The sequence below is a fragment of the Mesoplodon mirus genome (genome assembly GCF_964341445.2).
Source record: "Mesoplodon mirus genome assembly, chromosome: 15".
NCBI lineage: Eukaryota > Metazoa > Chordata > Mammalia > Artiodactyla > Ziphiidae > Mesoplodon > Mesoplodon mirus.
The window spans coordinates 58,600,110-58,622,169 of record NC_138991.1 but is presented as its reverse complement, the minus strand read 5'-3'; the positions used below and the strand labels follow the sequence as shown (position 1 = coordinate 58,622,169).

The 22,060-nt window shown below is 48.6% G+C and overlaps 1 protein-coding gene across 1 annotated transcript in view; it reads left to right on the top strand.

The window, feature by feature from the left end:
- Nucleotides 1-5,695: 5,695 nt before the first annotated feature.
- Nucleotides 5,696-22,060, top strand: part of ABAT (4-aminobutyrate aminotransferase) — a 91,582-nt gene continuing 75,217 nt past the window's right edge. The window contains exon 1 of the mRNA XM_082643653.1: nt 5,696-5,840. The gene's annotated coding sequence lies outside the window, so the exon portion shown is untranslated. The remainder of the gene's footprint in view (nt 5,841-22,060) is intronic.

The following is a 22,060-nucleotide window of genomic DNA, read 5'->3' as shown; positions in this document are numbered from 1 at the left end:
TGATCATCATCCCCATTTCACAGATGAGGAACTGAGGCTGGGAGAACTTAAGTTGTCTATGTAAAGTCATACCCCTCTTAACTGCCACAGCCAGGATATGAACCCAGATCTCTGTTGAGATTGGCTGGGACCTGGGACCTGGGACCCTTAACCAGAGTGCTTGCACTCGCAGAAGCAACTAAAAATAACTGCATGCATGCACGGTTGGGGCAATTAGGAACAATAAGGTTAAAAAGGCCACAAACCAACTGTCATTTCTGAGGTGCTGGGTGCAAAAGCAGCACACTACCCATGATCCCTGCTCACAGCACCACTAAGGAGGTGGGCAGACCACCTAAGGCCACACCCCTCTGGCCCAACCCACCGATCCACCCCTACCCTCACCTCATTTATGAAACCAGCTTCCGGGGCTTCCCAGGTGGCGCAGTGGTTGGGAGTCCTCTTGCCAGTGCAGGGGACACGGGTTCGAGCCCTGGTCCGGGAAGATCCCCATGCCGCAGAGCAACTAAGCCCGTGCGCCCCAACTACTGAGCCTGCGCGCCTAGAGCCCGTGCTCCACAACAAGAGAAACCACTGCAGTGAGAAGCCCGCGCACCGCAATCAAGACCCAACGCAGCCAAATAAATACATACACACATACATACATAAGAATTTCACACACAAAAAAGAAACCAGCTCCCTCCTCAGGGAGCGAGCAAGGGCACATGTTCCTTGCAGTTTTTTTGCTCCCTTGTGCTGCAGTCCCAACAAAGCCTGGCCTGAATTTCTCGCCTGACCTCTTATCAATTTCTATTGATTAAAGAGTCCAAGGACCCGAGTCAGTATCAAGGGGAGGATGAGGGGGAGAAATGACTTTGGAATTGCTGGCCCTGAGGGAAGTTTGTTCTCACTTTGGGTTTTCTCCTCCTCATTAGGAAGTTGTCAGGGCCAAGTATTAATAGAGCACCTACTGCATGCCAGGTACTGTCCTCAAAGATCTCAGGAAAGACCTAAATGCTTAGTTATTTTCTCCAGCAGTGGAGGTTAAGGGGGAGCCACACCCCTCCATCTGACCCCCCGACATGCCCTTGTATGTATCCGCCAAGAAGAATTGGGATGAATAGGAGGACGTCTCCAGCCACAGGAGGAAGGGACCTCATACACAATAAGTTCCTTCCATATTCTGGGAACTACATAAACATCACCTAGTACTAGGTTTCTCAGCTTCGGCACTGTTGACATTTGAGCAGGATGATTGTTCTCAGGGGCTGCCTTGTGCATTTCCTGCCTCAGGGAAGCTCTGCAGGGCATGGGGGAGTGGGGGGCACTAGGGAATGACACAGTCCCCCTGATGTTTCAGTGTGTCCGGAGCTACCAGGGTAACTGCACTGTCGTGTCTCTTTCGGGCTGGCAGCTCTGAGGGGCCCAGACATCACAAAGACAGCAGAATAAAGCATGTCTGTGACATATCAGATGTGGCAACTGCTTCTGTTGGTTGTGGCACACCTACCCACGCTGTCCCCGTTTTACCTGTCCTTCAGGTAAGTTGCAGGCAGCCCTGGGTCTTCCAGGAGCCCAGTGCAAGGAACAAAATGCATGGGAATCAGTGCAAGGAAATCCCATCCAGGCTTGCTCTTAGCATTCAGGCGTCCACTTATGTCCCAGCCTTCCAGGCGACCTCTGGCCATGATGGCTGATGTACCTGCTCCCACCCTGGGAACATCATCCTGTGTTTGCTTCTAAGAGTTTTATAGTTTTAAGACATATTTAGGTCTTTGATCCATTATGAGTTAATTTTTTATATGGTGTGAAGTAAAGGTCCAAATTCATTCTTTTACATGTGGATCTTGTGGTAGATACTTTAATTACCCAGTTTACAGATGAAAACACAGAGGCTGAGAAGGGGTAAATGACTTGTCCAGTGTCACATGGCCACTGGAAGGTGAAACTGGAAATCAATATCAAGCCCCAAACTGGTCCCCTTTCCCTCATACCCAAATGCCCTCTATGACACCCCTTTATTAGTTTGTGAGCAGGGAGTATGGAAAGCACAGACCTGAGAAATAAGACACACATTCTAATCTGTCTCTGGGCAAGCTCATCCTCATCTCTGAGCCTCAGTTTCGTTTTCTGTACAGTGAGCTGCTGATTGCTGAGGGTCTTTCCTGCTCAGAGTCCCAAGAGCCTCAGGCTCCATTGCCCTCATTTCTCCTCTCAGGAGGTGCAGTGGGAACCCTCACAGGCAGAGCTGCTTTTCTGGCAGGAGTTCCCATCCTGGGCCTCAGCCAGCCTCTGGAAGACATTCTCAGCATCCCCTGGAAGACACCTGCAGCCCCAAGCAGCCCCACAGGAAAGCCGTGGAGCTGAGGAAAATGCAAGCAAAAAAAATGCTAATGTGAGCAGGGCTTTCTCTACCTGCTGACAATTTTCTTCACAAGTGTCACAATGAAGCTATTTGAGAACCAGCTTGCAAAGCCCCTTGCTCTAAATATCCCTCTCACACCCTCCCTGAACCAGAAACAACACAGCACCTCCTTGGATGCCCAGCACCAGGGCCTAACCCACAGTGGATGCTCCATACACAGACGAATGAATGAATGAACAGATGAAGATGACTCCACACACTTTGTCTCCCCTGACTGCCTTAGACCAGGGCCTGGCAAACTTTTCTAAAAACGCCAGATGGTGAATATGTTTGGCTTCGCAGGCTGTGTGGTCTCTGTCGCCACTAGTCCTCAGCTCTGCCTTGGTAGCACAAAGACAGCCACAGACATGCAGAAGTGGGTGGGAATGGCTGTGTTCCAGTCAAACTTTATGCACAACGAAATTTGAATTTTACACAATTTTCTTGAGATACAAAATATTCTTCTTTTGACTTTTTTCTACCATTAAAAATGTAAAACCTATTTTATATCCTAGCTTGCAGGTCATATAAACAGATGGTGGGTTGCATTTGACTTAGACTTTTGCCAGTTGTTTTTCATTTTAAATATTTTTTTCTTAGTACAGAAGCAATATATATTCATTATAGAATAATTAGAAATTAGTGACATGCAGATAAAGTAAAATTATAATCATCTACAATTTCAACATAAAGAGGGAACTACTTCTGGGCATTTATTTTTTCAGCCTATCTATCTATCCATCTATCTATCTATCTATTTATCATCTATCATCTATATTGGTGCTGTCCAGTGTGATAGCCACTAGCCATGTGTGACTATTTAACTTAAAACTAAAATTAGGGAATTCCCGAGCGGTCCAGTGGTTAGGATGCACGCTTTCACTGCCGAGGGCCCAGGTTTGATCCCTGGTTGGGTAAACTAAGATCCCACAGGTCATGCGGCATAGCCAAAATATATAAATAAATAAAATTAGATAATATTTTAAAATTCAGTTTCTCATTTGACTAGTGACATGTCAAGTGTTCCATACCTACCTATGGCTGGTGGCTACCATATTGAACAGCACAGATAAGAACATTTCCACCATCACAGAAAGTTCTACTGGATAGCACTGATTTATCTGTATCTATTTATACAGATTTACCAAAGATAGCACAACACCAAATAAACTTTTTAGGTGAATAGCTTTTACTCAATATTTTGAGTCAACCATTCAACATCCAATACTATGTTTATTCAATTCCATACCATTCAATATTCAACACCTGTGCTTTATTGGAGGCATTCAGTATCATGCAACAGATGTCCCTTCCAAGTCCCTGTTGTACATTTAAGTTGTTTCCAGTTTTTTGCTACAAGAAACAAAGTGACAGTAAATCACTTTATCACTAAACTTACGCATCATTCATTGTTTTAGGATAAATTCATAGAGGTTTAACTGCTAGTTCAAAGGGTAAGCTCATTTTTAAGATTTTTTTAAATAGGAGTACTCAGTTTCTTTCCAGAAAGGCTTTGAACATTGATACTCCCAACAGCAATTTATGAAATTGTCCACTACCCTGAAACCTCCACAAATAATGGTAATTATAATAAAAACGAGGCCATTTTTGTAGATGAAATTTTCCATCTCTTTAATTTGCCTTTCTTTGACAAACTTTATTTCCTCCCATATTTACTGATCATTTTATTTCTTTGAGTGTGTCTTGGGCAATAAAAGGGATTATCTGTGTGGCTCAGGTTTTAAGGAAAAATTGCTCGATTTATACACCAGGCCTCATAAAGTTCTGCAAGGTGACAGGATTAACATACCAAAGAGATTGGCAAAGCTCAGTTTTAGTAGAACTGTGGATCAATTATATTTTGTCTATTCCTTCGTATTACTCTTATTATTTCTTTTGGTCCCTACAGTCACAGACCACACTAGGGGGCAGGTGGTTTGTTTGGCAGTTGTTTTTTTTTTTTTAATATTTATTTATTTGGTTGCATGAGGTCTTACTTGTGGCAGGTGGGCTCCTTAGTTGAAGCATGCATGTGGGATCTAGTTCCCTGACTAGGAATCGAACCCGGGCCCCTCGCATTGGGAGCGCGGAGTCTTATCCACTACACCACCAGGGAAGTCCCTGTTTGGCGGTTTTAAAATGTATTTGTTTGCTTTATATTTATCTTAATTCCTAGGACTATAGTCCTGCTCACCTAATCAGAGATAGGGCAGCCTGGATTCATGGAAAGCAGGAAGGAAGGACCTCAGGGTTTTGCAAGATTCCAGCAGACTAAGGAAATAGTTACCTGATCATGCTGAGTGGGAAAAGCCAAGCTGTATTCTTCCTTGGCCTTTTAAGTTCTGGAATCCCCATTCATCCATTCATTATGAGCTTGGTCATCTCATGTTGTTCTGATGGATAGTTTCTTGTGTTTTGATTTTACCATTGAATGAACGCATCCTCTTTCTAAATACCTTTAGAAAGCTACCGGGCTATCAGTCAGTCACACTTTAGTATTAACTAGTTTTCATACAGCATTTTAATTTTTATAAAAGCACCTTTATCACATCTACCACTTCTCTTATGCCCATGAAGGAGGTACTATCACAGCTGTCTCCACTTACTATTGAGGACATTGAGTATCAGGGAGGCGGAGTGACCTGCCCTAGATCGTGCAGAATGAACCATGGACTCCTAGTCCAGTGATCTTTGCGTTGCCCCCACGATGCACTAGCTATTCGTCTTCCGGAGTTGATGGGCTAGGAGGTGTTAAGTGAATGGCAGCTCTTAGGGCAGAGAATGAGAGGGCCCTGAGCACCTGCAAGGGTGGGGGGGAGTACGTGAGGGGGGTGGGGTGGGGGGTACGTGTAGGCGGGGGGAGGGCCCGATGCTCTTTCCCCTCCCTTTCATATGGAACCTTGTCTGACTCCGAATCTAGGTTTCCAGAGCCCGGAATCCGGGCCGCAGGGTGCAGATGGGGCAGCTACACTCGCCCGCAGCCGCGAGGGTCCAGAAAAGGGTCAGAGGGTAATTAAAGTCTAGGTGAAATCAAACTATAGAGCCGCCCCGCTTTTAGAGACGGGCTCCCCACCCCCCATCAGATAGGCTCCCCTCCGGCTTGGTGGGGGCTCCTCGCGGCCGCCGCCACAGCCCGGACCCTCGCTCCCGGCCCTCGCAGTCCCTCCTCCAGGCCCCCAGTTCTTCCGCCCCCGGAGGCCGGACTGTGCCCCCGTCCCTCCTTCCCCCTCCCTCCCGGGGGCGGTGGCCCGTGGCGGACGCGCTGATTGGCGGCGGTGCGAGCGAGGGCCGGAACCGGCGGCGCTGATTGGCCAGAGCCTCTCGGCGGAGCCACGGAGCCCGGCGAGTCGCTGGGGGAAGCTGGGCAGAGACCGGGAGGAACCGGAGCCCAGGGCGCGGATCCCTCAAGTCGGTGCCTGGCAGATAGGAGTCCGAACGTTGGAGCAGGGGCCTGGAGGTAAGGACCTGGCGCCGGGTCGCGTGAGACGGGCCCTTCCGCGGGAGCTGAGACGGAATTCTTCGGCCCTGCCCCAGGGAGCAAAAACGGGGCATCTTCTCACAGAGACGGAGCCCTCATCTTCCCGAGACGCGGGTCCCCCGCCCCCCCACGAAAAGAGAGGGTCTCTCACCTCCCAGAGAGCAAAATAGTTTCCTTTTCCCTTCAGAAGTGGGCCTTTCCTTCCTGTCCCCCGGTTCTAGAGATAGGATTTCTCTTCCTACTTTACCCCCTGGAATGGAATGTGCCCCCTCAAAGTGGGTTCCAGCCTCCCCAGGTATCTAGGGCCCCTTCAGCTCTTTGGAGACCCGCGCCCCTTCCCCCTCCCTAAAAAACTAAGTTTGGATTCTTCTCCCCACCCTCCCTTCTCAGCTCATAGATAACGGTGTGTTTCCTCCAGGAGGGGAAATAAGCCCCTCCCTAAGAGAAGGATATCCCTCTCCAGAGATTCTGCATGTCACCCTCAAACCCAATACAGACCTCTCTGGGCCCCCCAACTCAGAAACTGGACTCTGCGATTTGCCTTTAGAGGTGGATGATTACCTACCTCCTCCCACCTCCCCATCCGTAAGAGAGAGACGACGGTTGGTTGCCTCAGACACCTCCACACTGAAGGCATTTGGGGGATTTCTCCTCTTTCTCCAGTCAAGATGTAACAGAAGGGGTTTTCATACTCAGAAACAGGGCCAGGGTCTGGTCACCAGTCTGGACCAGTCACCCACCTCAATCCACCCCTCTGTAACCCTTTTACACAAACCCCATCCCACTAACAACCCCCCCCATCCACCACTCCCAGTCCCATCCTTCCCACCTAATTCCATCTCACCTTTCCTCACCCACCCTGGCCAGAGGTAAGGCCAGAGGATGAGGTTTAGTAAGACTGAAACTCTTAAAGCTGGGATCCTGAGCCTAGAGATCATTCCAGGAGCCTCCAAACTGCCAACAGAGATGGGCTCTGAGGCAGCAGAACCAGCAGGGACCCCCCACCAACACACACACACACACACACACACACACAAAGGACTGTGTTCACACTATCCTCCCCTGAGGCAGGCCAACCCCTCTTCTAGAGAAGAGGGAGTCAGTGCAGACAGAAGGGCCCCAATTTGCTCCCTGGGGCTGCCCCTCCCCCAGCTCCTGTGGGCATTGCCTGGTGGAATTCCCTAGGCCCTTGGCCAGGGGAGATGCTGCAGGAACCATCCGTTGGGCTGGCTTCAATGAAGCTGGACTAAGGGACAGGATGTTGGTGACCTGAGGGGGGCTGGGCACCGCTCTAATCTGGCAGGCCAGGATGGGGGCCGGAGGCAGGGGAGAGAAAGGCAAGGAGCTTTGCTTTGCTCTTTGGAGCTTCACCCTAGAGGTGGAGTAGGAGAAGCGTGTGTCCTGGACGCCCAAAGAGGTCAGCCCTAGAGAGAGAAAAATGGCCCAGTCGGGAGTCCTTAGACTTCCCAGGGACTCCAGATCAAAGATCTTGCTCCTTCATTTGACAGTTGAGCAAAGAGAGGCCCAAGGAGAGGAAGAGACTTGCTCAAGGTCACCTAGCCAGTGGATAGCAAAGCTGGTCACAGCCTCTCCGGGACTCCTGGGCTGCCGGGGTCCTGGACACTCCCTCTTGTCCTCATATTTAGAACCGGGACTTCTGGGCACTGTGGTCCCCACTTGTCAGAGGTGGTACAGAGGCTCTGCCAGTGTCACACAGCTAGGAGGGGACAGAGCTGTAACCCAGCGCCACCCCCCAACAAGCCACCTTGTAGATCCATTCCCAGGACCTTGCACTTCACCACTCAGCCCTTGAGATCTTTTTATTGAGCCCACTGCCAAATCTAGGCTTGCCAGAATACAAATGGACTCAGGATAGCAAATGAGATCAGTTGCAATAGTCTGGAGCCGACGCTGCTGCAGGAATGTCTGTTGCAGGTGAGGCTTGCTCCAGGCACTTTGGACAGAGCCCCCCACCCCCAGAACTGGAAGTCACGGCTCCTCCCTCCAGGGCCCCCCCCACCTCGATCCCTGCCTTTTCCCTCTGACCCCGAGTTCCCTGCCACAATGTCCCACCCCAGCTCAGAGCCTGCTCCTTTTCCTGAGGCATTGGATGCCCACCAGTCCACTGGGGCAACAGCAACCAGGTCCCTACAAATGGGAGGGTCTTGAGGCAGAGACTCCCCCTGCCTCCAGCTAAGGGGTTAGCTATTGTGCTCCAATTTAGAGCAGGGATCCGAGTCCAAGGTGCCAAGGTGAAAGTTCAGAGTATGAGGGAGAACTGTAGTGCATGGGGGTTGAGAGGTGGGTCTCTGAACCCCTCTTTTCAGGGTCTAGAGCCCAAATCTGCTACTTAGTATGTTTCTTGGAGGAATTATTAACTTCTCTGTGACTCAGTTCCCTCAATGTCCTTATCAGGGTAAAATGAGTTAATCTTTGTAAAGTGCATGGCTCAGGGCCAGTGGGTGGAAGCAGGGATTATGATTACAAGTCATAAAACCTCTAAACCTGGGTAGGGAGGTTGTGCTTTTAGGTAAAACTTATGACTCGCAGTGTAGATAATCTGTCAGGGGTAAAGGCAGCGAACAGTCAGCCCCTGTTTGGAGACAAGGGTGATGTCTTCCCAGAGAGACCCTACAGTATGTGGAATGCACCGCAGACCCTAAGGTCAGCTGGAGCCAGGAGTCTGCTCCCATTACTGCTGACGGGGGACCTTGGGCAGGTCATCCACCTCTCCGAGCCTCTGTTTCCTTATCTTTGAATTAGGTTTGTTGAGGGGTAGGCATCAGATAAGAGAGAAGTCTAGAGCAGGGTTTCTTATCCTCAGCAGTTTTGCCGTTTGGGGCCGGATCATTCTTTGTTGCGGGGGACAGGGGACAGTCCTGTGCATTGTAGGATGTCTAGCAGCATCCCTACCCTCTACCCAGTAAAGCCACTTGCAACCACTTCCATTTATGACAACTAAAATCATCTCCAAGCATTGTCAGATGTCCTCTGGGAGGGGGTCAAAATCCCCCCCCCCCAGAACTGCTGATCTAATACAGGTGCCCCACTCATCGTGGATGATTGACATAAGTGAGCATCCTTCTTGTTCAGGTTCCTCGTTCTGGTTTGTGCATCATGGAGGCGGTGTGTTCAACTGCTGAGCCTCCCGATATTGAGGGCAGTATTAACCCCTCACATTTCAACAGGAAAGTCTGGAGCACCTCCATGTATATTACTGTAGGTTTCCCGTTTTACAGGTGAGCAAACGGAGGCCCACAGAAGTTAAAGGACTCTTCTAAAGGCATTACCCCCTTCCCTGCTAGAAGTCGAAGAAATGTCCATGCAGGAAACAGTTTTAGAAATCACCTAGTTCTGGGGCCTTCTCAGATCCTTTGGCAGTCTCTTTCAGAATTTAAACTGCGTGCCCTTGGGCCCGGCCATCCCACTTCTAAGAATCTCCTGTAGAAATGCTCACACAAGCACACAGTAGAATGCAGGAATGTTCGCCTAAGGGCTTGGCAATCCAAGATGGGAAAGGGTTCCATTACATGGGAATATAAGCCGTCTTTTTAGAAGAATGGGGGAGAGCTACATTCCTGACCTGGAAAGACCTCCAAGACATGGTTTAGTGAAAACACTAAAGTTACAGCATCAGTATATACAGTATTTTAGTAAGTATATGTAAATACATATAGGGAAGCAAGGAGCATGAAATGGGCCTGTGTGTCTGTGTATATACATATACATATATATATGTAAATGAATCTATCCAGGGGGAAGAAGAAGAAAAGGAATCCTCTAGGGAGCTTCCTGTGCATAACAGGTGAGCCAAGCACAGTCCCCAGAGGTTGAGACTTGCTCAGGGTCCCTCAGCCAGGAAGGATGGCAGGGGGACTGTAGCCCGAGTTCTACAGCCCAGGCTGGGGCTCTTTCAGCTGCCTGGCCCCCAGATCAGTGTGGCGGGCGGGGTCTGAGGACTGGACATTCCTGCACACCCTGGTCGCTCTCTCCTGGGAAGTGGTCAGGCCAGAAGCTGCCAGTGGTTGAAACTCAGGCCTTTGAGCTTCCTAGGAGTTCTGGGGCCAGGAGACAGGAATCTGAGGCCTCACGTCCACAGGCCAAGCCTCTGCCCTGGCCACAGCGGATTCTTTCTACCAGCATCCCAGTGGGTCTTGAGGTCACACTGATCAGAGCTTAATTGGGCTTCCACCAGCATGATGGCCTCAGGCCATGGCCATTTTACCTGTCAGTGTCACATTTCCCCATCTTGGAAAAGGCAATAGTATAAAAACAAAGAAAGAAAGAAAGAAGGAAGGGAGGGAGGGAGGGAAGAGAGAGAGAGAGAGAGAGGAAGGAAGGAAGGAAGGAAGGAAGGAGGGAGGGAGGGAGGAAGGAAGGAAGGAAGGAAGGAGGGAGGGAGGGAGGGAATGGTAGAACCTACCTCTGGGTTACTGTGAGGATTAGCTGAAACCCTGTTCAAACACCTGGTACCTGGTCCCCCTTAAGTAATGTGAGCGCTGGCTCTCTCCATCTCTTGCCAGCCTCCCTTGCCAGGACGCAGGGGAAAAAAGCCTCGTGGGAGGCTGAGGGCTTCAAGAACGCCCAGGCTGAATCACCAACCCCCCTCCCTCCAATGCATCCCTGCAGAAAGTCCGGGAGGGGTTTCTAAAGGTGTCTGCACTCCTCCCTCTCCCTTGTGTCTGACTAGCCCGGCGTCTCAGGCGTTAAACTGTCTTACCCATCCCCGGAATGGCATAGCCTGATATGGCCTCTAGTCACACATTCTTTCCATAGTGGGCTCGACTCCCCAAGGGCAAATTCCCCTCCTTCTTCCAAAGCTCTCTCCCTGACCCTCCCTGGCTCCAGCCTGGAGATCGATTTTTCCTCGGAACTCCCAGCACTTACATCTGAGGCCTCCTTGGGGTCCATGACTGTTGGCTGGGTTTTCTCCCCTTCTGTATCCCTGGGGAGTAGAGATCATACAGTCAGGTCTCATTCCCTCCTGTCCCGAATGCAGAGCACCGTTCCTGGCACACAGTAGAGACTGGACGAGCATTTATTGTGCAATACATATAGCATAAAATTTGCCATTTTAATCATTTTAAAGTGTACACTTCAGTGACATTAAGTACATTCACAGTGCTGTGCATCTCTCAGCACTCTCTAGTTCCAGAACTCCTTTATCACCTCGAAAGGAAACCTTGTCACTCTCCCTTCCCCCAGCCCCTGGCAACCACTAATCTCTTTTTTGATTCAGTAGATTTGTCTATTCTGAATATTTCATATAAATGGCATCATCCAATATGTGGCCTGTTGGGTCTGGCTTCTCCACGTTGTAGCATGTATCACTACTTCGTTCCTTTTTATGGCTAAATAATATTCTATTGCATGGATGGATATACCACAGTTTGTTTATCCATCTGTCAGTTGATAGACATTTGGGTTTCCAACTTTTGATAGTTGTAAATGATGCAGCTCTGGGCATGTATGTACAACTTTTGGTTTACAGATCTGTTTTCAATTCTTTGGGAAGTGGAACTGCTGGGTCTTATGGTAATTTTTTGCTTAACCTTTTGAGGAAATGCCAGACTACACCATTTTACATTCCCACCAGCAATGTGTGAGGGTTCCAATTTTTCCACACTTTTATCAACACGTTATTTTCCGATTACCGTTATTACAATGTAGTATTGTCATTCTAGTGGATGTGAAGTGGTATCTCATTGTGGTTTTGATTTGCATTTCCCTGATGACTAGTGATGCTGAGCATTTTTTCTTGTGCTGGTTGGCCATTTATATACCTTCTTTGGAGAAAGTTTCATTCAAGTCCTTTGCCCATTTTTGAATTGGGTCGTTTGTCTTTCTGTTGCTGTTGTAAGACTTCTTTATATACATAAGTATATCTTTGTGTTGCCATTTCCTCTTGCATTTAAACGTTTGCTCAGCTCCTGGGGGTCAGGCACTGTCTTGTGACCTCGGGATGTCAAGGTGACTACAATATAGTTCCTGCCCACAAGGGGCTCCCAGTTTATTTATTTATTTTTATTAATTTGTATTGGAGTATAGTTACTTTGTGTTAGTTTCTACTGTACAGCAAAGTGAATCAGCTGTACGTATACATATATCCCCTCTTTTGGGGATTTCCTTCCCGTTTATGTCACAAGGGGCTCCCAGTTTAGAGCAAAGTTTCTTGACCGCACTAGTGCCGTTGCTGGGGTGCGTTAGGGGGTGCTGTCCGTGCGCTATAGGTCCACTCGGTGACAGTAGCCTACTTCCCCCCAAGTTGTCACAACCAAAAATGTCTCCAGACGTTGCCAAATGTCCCCTGGGGGGCCACTTGTCCCCTGGCTGAGAATCACTGGTTTAGAGACTTAGACAGTTGTGTGTATCTACAACTTCAATCATATCTCTTGTGCCTAACAGGGTACATAGTGGGCGTTCAGGACTTATTTGTTGGATGTTGGATGGGGGGGGTGGATGGATGGATGGATGAAATAATGAATGCAGTTTCCAGGGTTTGGACATGTGCCTGAAACTCTAATATGTGAAGCAAAACACTATTCTTCCAACTGGAATATTCTACCCTTTCTGCCTAGCGCAATGGTTCTCCCACTTGTGCATCAGAATCCCCTGGAGGGTGTGTTAAAACAAAGATTGATGGGCCCCACCACCAGAATTATGTTGAATCACCGGCCCCGCAGAATGCTCCCAACCCAGTTTCCATGTCCCTTGGGAACCCTGCACCAGACTTCTCCCACCTCTGCCAACCTGTCCATCCTCAGAGGTCTCATAATCTTAACTGCCAGCATCTCCCACTTGGGTGCTAACATTTATTACTTTGGACTATCAGCAACATGCTGGATATCTGTCCCTCAGCCACTGCATTGAGAATTCCTTCAAAGCTGGAACCCACCGTGTCCTAGCACCCCTAGAGCCCTGCTACCCAAGTGTGGACCAGTGCCCAGCAGCATGACATCACTGGGGAACTGGTTAGAAATTCAGACTCTTGGGACCCCCTCAGGCCTACAAAATGCATTCTGCGTTTTAACACTATTCTGGCGGGATGGGGGGTTCATGTGCACATTCAAGTAGTTTGGGAAGCCTGTCCTAGGCCATCTCTGTAACCCTCACAACTCAGAGCTAATCCCTTGCAACTTCACTGATGTGTTATATTGACAGCATCTGTTACACTGTATATGGTGTCTGGGCTGGAACATCATTAGCGCGTTACTGGCCATTCATCTCTTTGCCTGATGTATTTTATCTCTTGGAATGCCTAAACTGACCTTGCTTTACCCACTGGAAAACCAGAGGGGCAGCGTCTTGCTCAAGATCGAATGATGACCATGAGGCAGAACAGAGAGATGGCCATCCATTCCTTAGAGGGGAGCAGTTGAAACACCATGGTGGTGACACATGAAAATATGGGGGGGGAGGGTAGCGTTCTGAGGCTACTAGGTTTGCTTTTCAAATGTGGAGAGCTGGGAGGTGGTTTAAAAGTAAGCCAAGGGCCTCCCTGGTGGCGCAGTGGTTGAGAGTCCGCCTGCCGATGCAGGGGATACGGGTTCGTGCCCCGGTCTGGGAGGATCCCATATGCCGCGGAGCGGCTGGGCCCGTGAGCCATGGCCGCTGGGCCTGCGCATCCGGAGCCTGTGCTCCGCAGCGGGAGAGGCCACAACAGTGAGAGGCCCGCATACCGCAAAAAAAAAAAAAAAAAAAAAAAAAAGTAAGCCAAAAACAGGGACTGAAGTGCTATTTTGCCATTTATTCAACAAGTATTTATTGAGTACTTCGTAGATGCCAGACATCGGCATCACGTGTATGGTATTAACAAGGAATACAAGGTCTCCCTCTTAGTGGCTTCCGTCTAGGTGGACAGTCTAGCCATCTGCATTCATTCATTCCTGTGAGTGTGCCCATTTATTGCACAACTTCCGTGTGTCCTGACAGAACTAGTGGGGTGTGTGTGTGTGTGTGTGTGTGAGTGTGAGTGTGTGCATGGTGAGGGAGAGACGAACACCCAGCTACTACACCAGAGGATCTTCTAGGCTAGCTGTCAGAGGACAGGCCTATAAACAACCATTCACAGAGATGAGTGCCAGGTGTGTGTGTGGGAGCGGATAGTGGTCAGAGCTCAGAGAAGGAAGAGGTTCCCTGTCCCTGGGGATGCTGGGAAGGAAATTTCAGGAGGAAAAGTCAGAAAAGCCAGGAAAGATATTCTCAACAGATAGAACATGAACAGGGGCTCAGAGACTTCATGGAAAACTGTCAAAAGAAAATCTTCAGGAAAAAGGTGGTGGGGGGGAATAAAATAATGGCTCCAAATACAGATGCAGAAACAAACACTTGTCGGTGATTTTATTAAGCTCATTCAATGAGAGAACCAAGCAGATGTTGGAACTGGTTCAAAGGAAAAGTCAAATAAAGCACAATTGTCTACAGAGTAAAGGAATGCTGAAATGCATTACAAATGGAGACAAAATAAAATGGTTGGACAAGAGAGAATTGGCTTCTCTATCAGATTCCTACAACTTACAAAGAGTTGAAAAAAATAGCTGGAAGATAATGAACAGGGCTAGAATCAGGTATCTTAAAAGTTTGTGTTGTATGTAAACAATGCATAGTTTTCCACTGAGATGCAATTTTTTTTTCTATAAAACCAATGTTCAGAGGATGGGGGAGGCATATGGCAGAGCCCACCCAGGGTGGATGGGCAAGGAGAGGGAAGCTGCAGGGGGGCCAGGTCACGGACAGCCTGGTGACCCTAGATAATGAGTTCAGACTTGACCTAGAGACCCCTGGGGAACCTGGAAGGGTTTTAAACAAGGAGGTGACCTGATTTGATTAGCACTTGAGCAATATCCTTCTGGAAGATTCGTGGAGAGTGGACTGATTATAGAAGGAGCAGACAGAGAAGCCTGTTAAAAGATGAGATGGTGGGGGCTTCACTCAGAGTAGGGCTCGGCAAATATTTTCTTTAAAGGGCAGGTAGTAAATATTTGAGGCTTTGTGGGCCACACAGTTACGATCGCAACTGCTCAAACTGTACCGTGAAATGTAAATGAATGGACGAATCTATGTGCTAATAAAACTTTATCTACAAAAACAGGCTGGGGGGCCAGATGCCCCCTCCAACCACAGTTTGTCAACCCCTCATCTAGAGCAACGTCGGAGAGGCTAGAGCTGTCCATGGTTTTGACAGGCCTCCTGTATCCCTTCCTCTAGATGTTTAGAGTCCATTGGCAGCTATTGGTGGGAGCCCAGGGACACCGCTCCCCTCCCTTTGAGTGTGGGTTCCCTGAGGGAATCAGACAATCCCTGGGGTGGATCACTGGCCTTCTAGCAAAACCTTTCAGGACCTCAAAGCTCCTTCAGGGCAAGATTGGCCAAACAGCCTCTTAAAGCAGCCAAAAGAGCAAGCCGTCACCTCAGCAGGGCTTTCCTGTGTAGGATCAGAGTCTGCCTCCCCTCTTTGCCCAGAGCTGTAAATAGCTCTCTGCTGGCTTTGCAAGTGCCATTCTGGGGACAGACTGGAAATGAGCACACCAAGGAGCATTTGTGCAAATTACTGCCTGCATGCGAATTTGCATGCCTGGCATCCTGCCCCAGCCCTAAGTGCACAGTCCTCCCAGGGGCTGAAAGCAAGACTCAAAGAAGAGCCACACACAGAAGAGCATGGACGTTCTGACCTGGGGACAGCGTCCAGGAGCGATCCAGGGTTGGGCTGCCAGGGTAATGATAAGCTAGAGGGACAAGAGGAAACATTCAGAGGACCCTGGACGGAGTTTCAACTCAAGCTCTGCCCATCCTAATGCAATGACCCATAAACAGTGGCAGCTCATCTTTGCTGAGAATTTGGTGGGTGCTAGGGCTATTCTGAGGGTTTTATGTGTATTTTGTTCATCTCATTGCTCACAACAACCTAAGGAGGAAAGACTGATCAGGTTACAGAGGTAGGAAATGGAGGCTCAGAATGGATGACTGACTCCCGGGCTCTCATAGTAAAAGCAGCAAGTCTAGAGAGAAACCCAGGCTTACAGACCCCGACTCCTGCTGTCTAGCACTAAGCCACATGGATGCTTCTGGGTATGCCCACTGCTCTTGCTGGCCTCAGTTTACTCATCCATCAATAGGAATAATAATGTCTTATCCCTTGATGATCACAGCAGAGTTTGGGAGGACCAGCTGTCACAGCAAATGAGAAAGCATGGTTCGAAAGTCAAAAATGCTGAATAAAGCTGGTGGTGGGTGGAGAAAGTCCAAAGCACTTCCAGCAGCAGCCGCCCACCAGCACCTCGGATCATTTGTGTAATTGATCAGATTCGACCCTGTGCAACCCCTCAATGTCCTGCTGTGGGCTTGGGGTGGGGTCTGTTTCTTAGACCCTCCTATGGGGTCAAGGAAGAAGTCCTGTATTTGGAAAGCAGCTGTGTTGCTGGCCCCCTGAGAGCCCTGGATGTTGTGACTTCTGGGTCACAGTTTGCTCATCTGTAAAATGGCAACAATACTGCCCTTTGAAACAGCGTATTGGTGGTTATTAGATTGGATGATAAGGGTGAGTGGTTGAATGCTTTCTACCTGCCAGGCACTGGGCTCTATTTGGATTATCTCATTTAATGCTCTCAGTAATTCAGATGGGGATGACATTTTTGTGGACATGGAAACAGAATCAGAGAGTTTTAAGTTTCTTGGCCAAGTTCACAGAGGTAGGAAGGGCCAGAAACTGGACATGTGAGACATAATTCAGTCCATAGCAAGACTACTATAAATAGTGTTGCCATGAACATCCTAGAACAAAGTGTTTTAGACTCCACCAGCAGTGTGTATGAGGGTTCCACTTCCTCCATACCCTTTCCAGCTCCAGCACCTCGACTTGCTATTATATCTTAGCCATTCCAGGGGGTGTGTAGTTGTGGGGTTTTTTGTTTGTTTGTTTGTTTTATTTTTGGCTTTATTGGGTCTTCGTTGCTGTGTGCGGGCTTTCTCTAGTTGCAGCGAGTGGGGGCTACTCTGTTGCAGTGCGCAGGCTTCTCATTGCAGTGGCTTCTCTTGTTGCGTGCAGAGCACGGGCTCTAGGCACGCAGTCTCAGTAGCTGTGGCTCGCGGGCTCTAGAACACAGGCTCAGTAGTTGTGGTGCACGGGCTTAGTTGCTCCGCGACATGTGGGATCTTCCCGGACCAGGGCTCGAACCCGTGTCCCCTGCTAACCACTGCGCCACCAGGGAAGCCCCTGTAGTTGTTTTAAAAATTTCTCTACTAACTGAATTCTATCACCTTTTCTATATGTCTGTTGACCATTCGGAGTTCCTGTTTTATGAAGTGCCTGTTAAGATCTCTTGTTCATTTTTTTTTTTTTTTTTTTTTGCGGTACGCGGGCCTCTCACTATTGTGGCCTCTCTCGTTGAGGAGCACAGGCTCCGGACGCACAGGCTCAGTGGCCATGACTCACGGGCCCAACCGCTCCGCAGCATGTGGGATCTTCCCGGACCGGGGCACGAACCCGTGTCCCCTGCATCGGCAGGCGGACTCTCAACCACTGCGCCACCAGGGAAGCCCTCTTGTCCATTTTGCTATGGACTTGTCTATTTTTTTTTTCTTATAGCTTGGTAGGAGTTATTTAATCATGCTGGATAGTGACCCCTTTGCCAGTTATGTGTTATGTATCTTCTTCTACTCTGTGGCGTGACTTTAGTTTTCAATGGTGACTTTCGGTTATTGGAATTTTTAATTTTTACGTATTTCATATTCATCTTTTTTCATGGTTGAGGCTTTTTGTGTTCTATTTAAGAAATTTAAAGTCATTCATATTGCCCCCTCTATTTTCTAGTAGCTTTCACATTTTGCATTTCATATTTATCTCTATAGTCTGCCAGGGGTTGACTTTTAGGTATCGAATGAGGCGGGATCATGATAAATTTTTCTTTCCATATGGATAATCCCATTGACCCAATACCACTAACTCTTTATAGGAAATCAAGCATTCATATAAGTGTAAGTCTGTTTTTCTGTTCTCTATTTCATTTGTGAAGTGTGTTTCTTTGCCCTACGCCACATTGTCTTAACCACTGTAGCCTTAGAATATGATGGAACATTCCAGATTGCCTCTAAAGAGGCTGAACCAATCAACACTTTTACTAACAATTCAATAACGGTATAATTTATGGGTGTATGATCCTAAGCATAGGCACAGCTTAAAGAAGTTTACAGTTTTATAAGTGACCAGACATGAACCAAATAATTATACAACAGAGGTGTCCTGTAAATGGGGTGCGACAAAGAGGGAGATATGTGGGGCTGAGTGTGCATGGGGTGGGCAGGGGCTTGGGGGAGGTTTGATCTGGTGGGAGAGAGATCAGGGAAGGCTTCCCAGAGGAGGTGTGTCATGAATCAAAATTGAGGGTTAGTAGGAATTAAGAAATCAGAAACAAGGGAAAAGCATTGGGGACAGTGGGAACAGCAACTGCAAAGTCTCTGGCACAGAAACCTACACAGGATGGACACTAGATCCAAGTGGCAGAACCTAGAGAGAAGGGGAAGTTGCGGTGCATGAAGATGGGAAAGGTCAGAGGATCCAGACCTCAAGGCTTTTGAACCACATTCAAGAGCTGGTTTTTATACCAAGAACAACTACCCTAAGAAAAGAACAGGAATATTCCAGATTAAGGGCAGTTCCAAGCACCTTCTCAGTGCAGCTAGAGTTGCTTCTTTGCAGGAGAATCTGTGTGACAATCTCTGTAGTAACACATGGGTCCTATAGCCTCATCCTACCGTTCCTGGCACTGAGCGTCTGGGTTTTCCTGGAAGTGACAGTTTTTCCTTGCAGGCAGCCCGAGTTCTGCCGGCAGCAGCATCTGCCCAGCTCCATATCAGGTCTGGAACCCTTCTCTCCCCAGCCTGGAGAGTGTATCCTGCCTGCTGGGCATTTGTGGGATGCCAGGCCCTGCGCCATGGACTTGAGCCATTCCCCTTCATTCACCATCATCTGTACTCATCACCCCACAGATGAGAAAACAGCAGCTCAGAGAGCTCAAGTCACTTGCCTAAGACCACACAGCTTCCAAGGGGCAAACATGACAGTTTTCAGCTCTCTATGAATTTTATTTTCTAAACTTGAATGGTATTTTTTTTTCCTTTTCAAAATAATGGGTGAGATTCTTCAGGAATTTCACCTGCAGAGTTCCAACACTGAGTCTGGATTTTAAAATATCCCCAGATCTGTGCCCTGAACTGAACTGATGATTACCCAGGCCTAAGACCCCTCATTCGGCCCTTGGCACTGCTTTTTCAATTTGGTAGCCAGCATGGGGTTTTGGTTCTTTCTGCACTGAGTAGAATAATTGAGAAGGTTTTAATACGTCAAGATATATGTCTGCTGGGGTTTTACAGAACTGGGGGACGGGGAGAGAGCTATATCTACACCAGCACTTAAAATCTCATTAAATGGGTCCGTCCCTGTTTCAGGATGGGAAATCCAGACAGGGCCGACAAGATTGATGATGTTTTCATCAATCTGGGCATCTGTTGTGTTCCTTGTGGGTTTTCAAGGCAGGAATTTGCTGGCAAGAGAATGAAGAAGCCAGGAACTTCAGAGAGGTCTCAGAGCCTGGAGAGATGATATAGTTTTGGAACAAGGACTGGCTTTCCCCTCCACAGTGGGGTATGCTGGTGGGTGGGGGTGGGAACAGACTATGGATTTCCCTTATTCCCTCCATTTGCAAGTGGTGCTCCCCGTATCGGCTGACACTTCTGTTTACTGAGCACCTTCTCTGCACAGCAGTGTGCTGGGTGCTGCAATTACCCTCTTTTGGGACCCCATAACAACCCTGGGACGGGATTTCAGACCCATTTTACAGATGAGGAGCTATTAACAAAACTTGCACCAACTCCCAGAAACTGACTGCCGGAGTTGGGATTTGAACTGAGTCACCTGACCTGCTGCATTTGTCTGTCAGTGGTCAGGAATCCCCTTGGGGCAGACATAGTTTTGATTTGCATTTCTCTGTTAATTATCGATGTTGAGCATCTTTTCATGTGCCTGTTTAAGAGTAGGGGATTTCCAGTGGGGCAGTTGTGTCCCCACAGGGGACGTTTGGCAAGGTCTGAAAACATTTTGGGTTGTCACAGCTGGTGGAGGGGATAGTACTGGCATTTAGTAGGTAGAGGCCAGGGGCGCTGTTAACATCCTGCAGTGCACAGGACAGCCCCCAACCCACATACAGCAAAAAATTGGCTGTCCCAAAAAGTCAAATAGTGCTGAGGCTGGGAGACCCTGCTTGAGAGCACGCCTTTTCCACCCCCTTTCGAAGGTTTTCTTGGGAAGTTTCTGTAAGGGGACGCCTCTCTCTCTGACACATTGTGCCTTGGGACTGGTTCTTACCGGGTCTCTGGGTGTTTCTTCTGCTAGGATGACATGGCCTAGGCTCTGCATTGGAGTCAGTAAAATGCTTTAGATAACATCCAAGAAGGAGGCGGCAGCTGAACTCGTGATGTTCAGCTCAAGATACGTTTTTTGTTTTGGCTGTACAGTGCGGCTTGCAGGATCTTAGTTCCCCGACCAGGGATTGAACCCGGAACTCCTCCTGCCGTAGAAGCGCCAAGTCCTAACCACTGGACCGCCAGGGAATTCCCACAATTTTAAAACGCACCATTCTGGATCCAGGGCATTTCCAGTACTGCCAGTTCACCCCTGTGTTGATAGGGGGTTGAGAGAAAAATCCCCCCATGGGGGCCTGAAACTCAGGACACTTGCCATATTATATTCTTTTCCTTCTCGTGGGAACGCAGCACATGAATGCATTTGTGCCGAAGCTGCTAAACACGTGTGCCCGGGGTCACCGCACGTGTCTGGGTGAGATCCTGCGTGTATATCCTGGGGCATGAGCAGCTGTGCAAACTCTCGCCTTTTGTGTGGGGTTTTGCTACGTTGCCCAACTGAACAGTGGAAAACTTGGGCAAGTTAGTTAGCCTCTGTGCCTCTTCTGTAAAATGGGGTTAATAAGCACATCTGATGAGGCATCAGACAGATTGCTTGTCTTCTCTGAGCCTTGTTTTTTCACTCTGTTAAATGGGAGGGTTGGACAAGATCTCTGAGGTCTTTATCCAGCTCTGAAAGTTTTAAATTTGAGATGCCCAGTTGCCACTGCTCTTAAAAGAAGAGCTTCCGGTGGAATAGTGGACTTGGCCGTGACAGGTGCACCCCGAAGGCTGAGCCATCCCTGGAGTAACTTTAGAAAGCTGGTCTCGGCCCATGTCCGGTCAGGCACTCACGGGCAGAGAAGGAAAAGGAAACTCGGGGAGGCCACCTCATCCTGACAGAGTTCCAACTGGGGGCTCTCGGGGGCAAGTCCCCCAGAGCTCCATGCCCCCTTCTTCACAGACACGCTGTGCATCCCCGACCTCCTTCCGGCTCCCCACGTATTTCCTCACATGAACACGAGGCCCAGTAGACTGTGTTCTGTGGGAGCCGCTGAGCCCGGGAGCCCAGGAGCCAGGGAGCCCGGGAGCCAAGCTAGTACCAGGAACATTGGCATCCAGCCTCGTCTGACCAGAGCCCATATCTCCGTGAGCTCTTTTTTCTGCATCTCTTCAGATCTGTGAAATGAAGTGTCCCAGGTTTGCTTGGGGATGTCCCTTGGAAAGAAGAATGGCATGTCGACGCCACATGGTTACTGGGGAAAGTTGCTGAGTCTACAAGACACCTCTGCACTTGAGTCGGCATTTATTAGTTATCTTCTCCTTCCTTTTACCTTTTTTAAAATGGATGAATAGCTTAATATGGAAAACAGCACTAAACTTAACATATGGCTCCACGAGTCTTCACCTATGTACACACACACGGGACCAGCACCCAGATCACAATACGGACCATTCCCAGCCCCCAGAAAGTTCCCTCATGCCCCTTCCCACTTAATAACCCCCAGAGGGTAACTGCTGTTTGACATCTATCAGCAGAGATTAGCTTTGTCTGTTTTTGAACTTCATCTGAATGGGATCTGCAGGAGGTGCCCTTTGGTGTCGGGCATCTCCCTCCTGCTTGTGAAGCCCTACAATTAATGCTTTAGTTAAAAGCTGCAGTAGGGCTGTGAACGCATGCAGTAGTGAGACAGAACCAAATCTGGGGAGAATCATATCAATACTGACAACAGAAGAGCTTGCCTTCTGTTATTTATTATGCTTGCATTGGAAAGCATAATAAATGCTTGCTAAGCATTTATTAT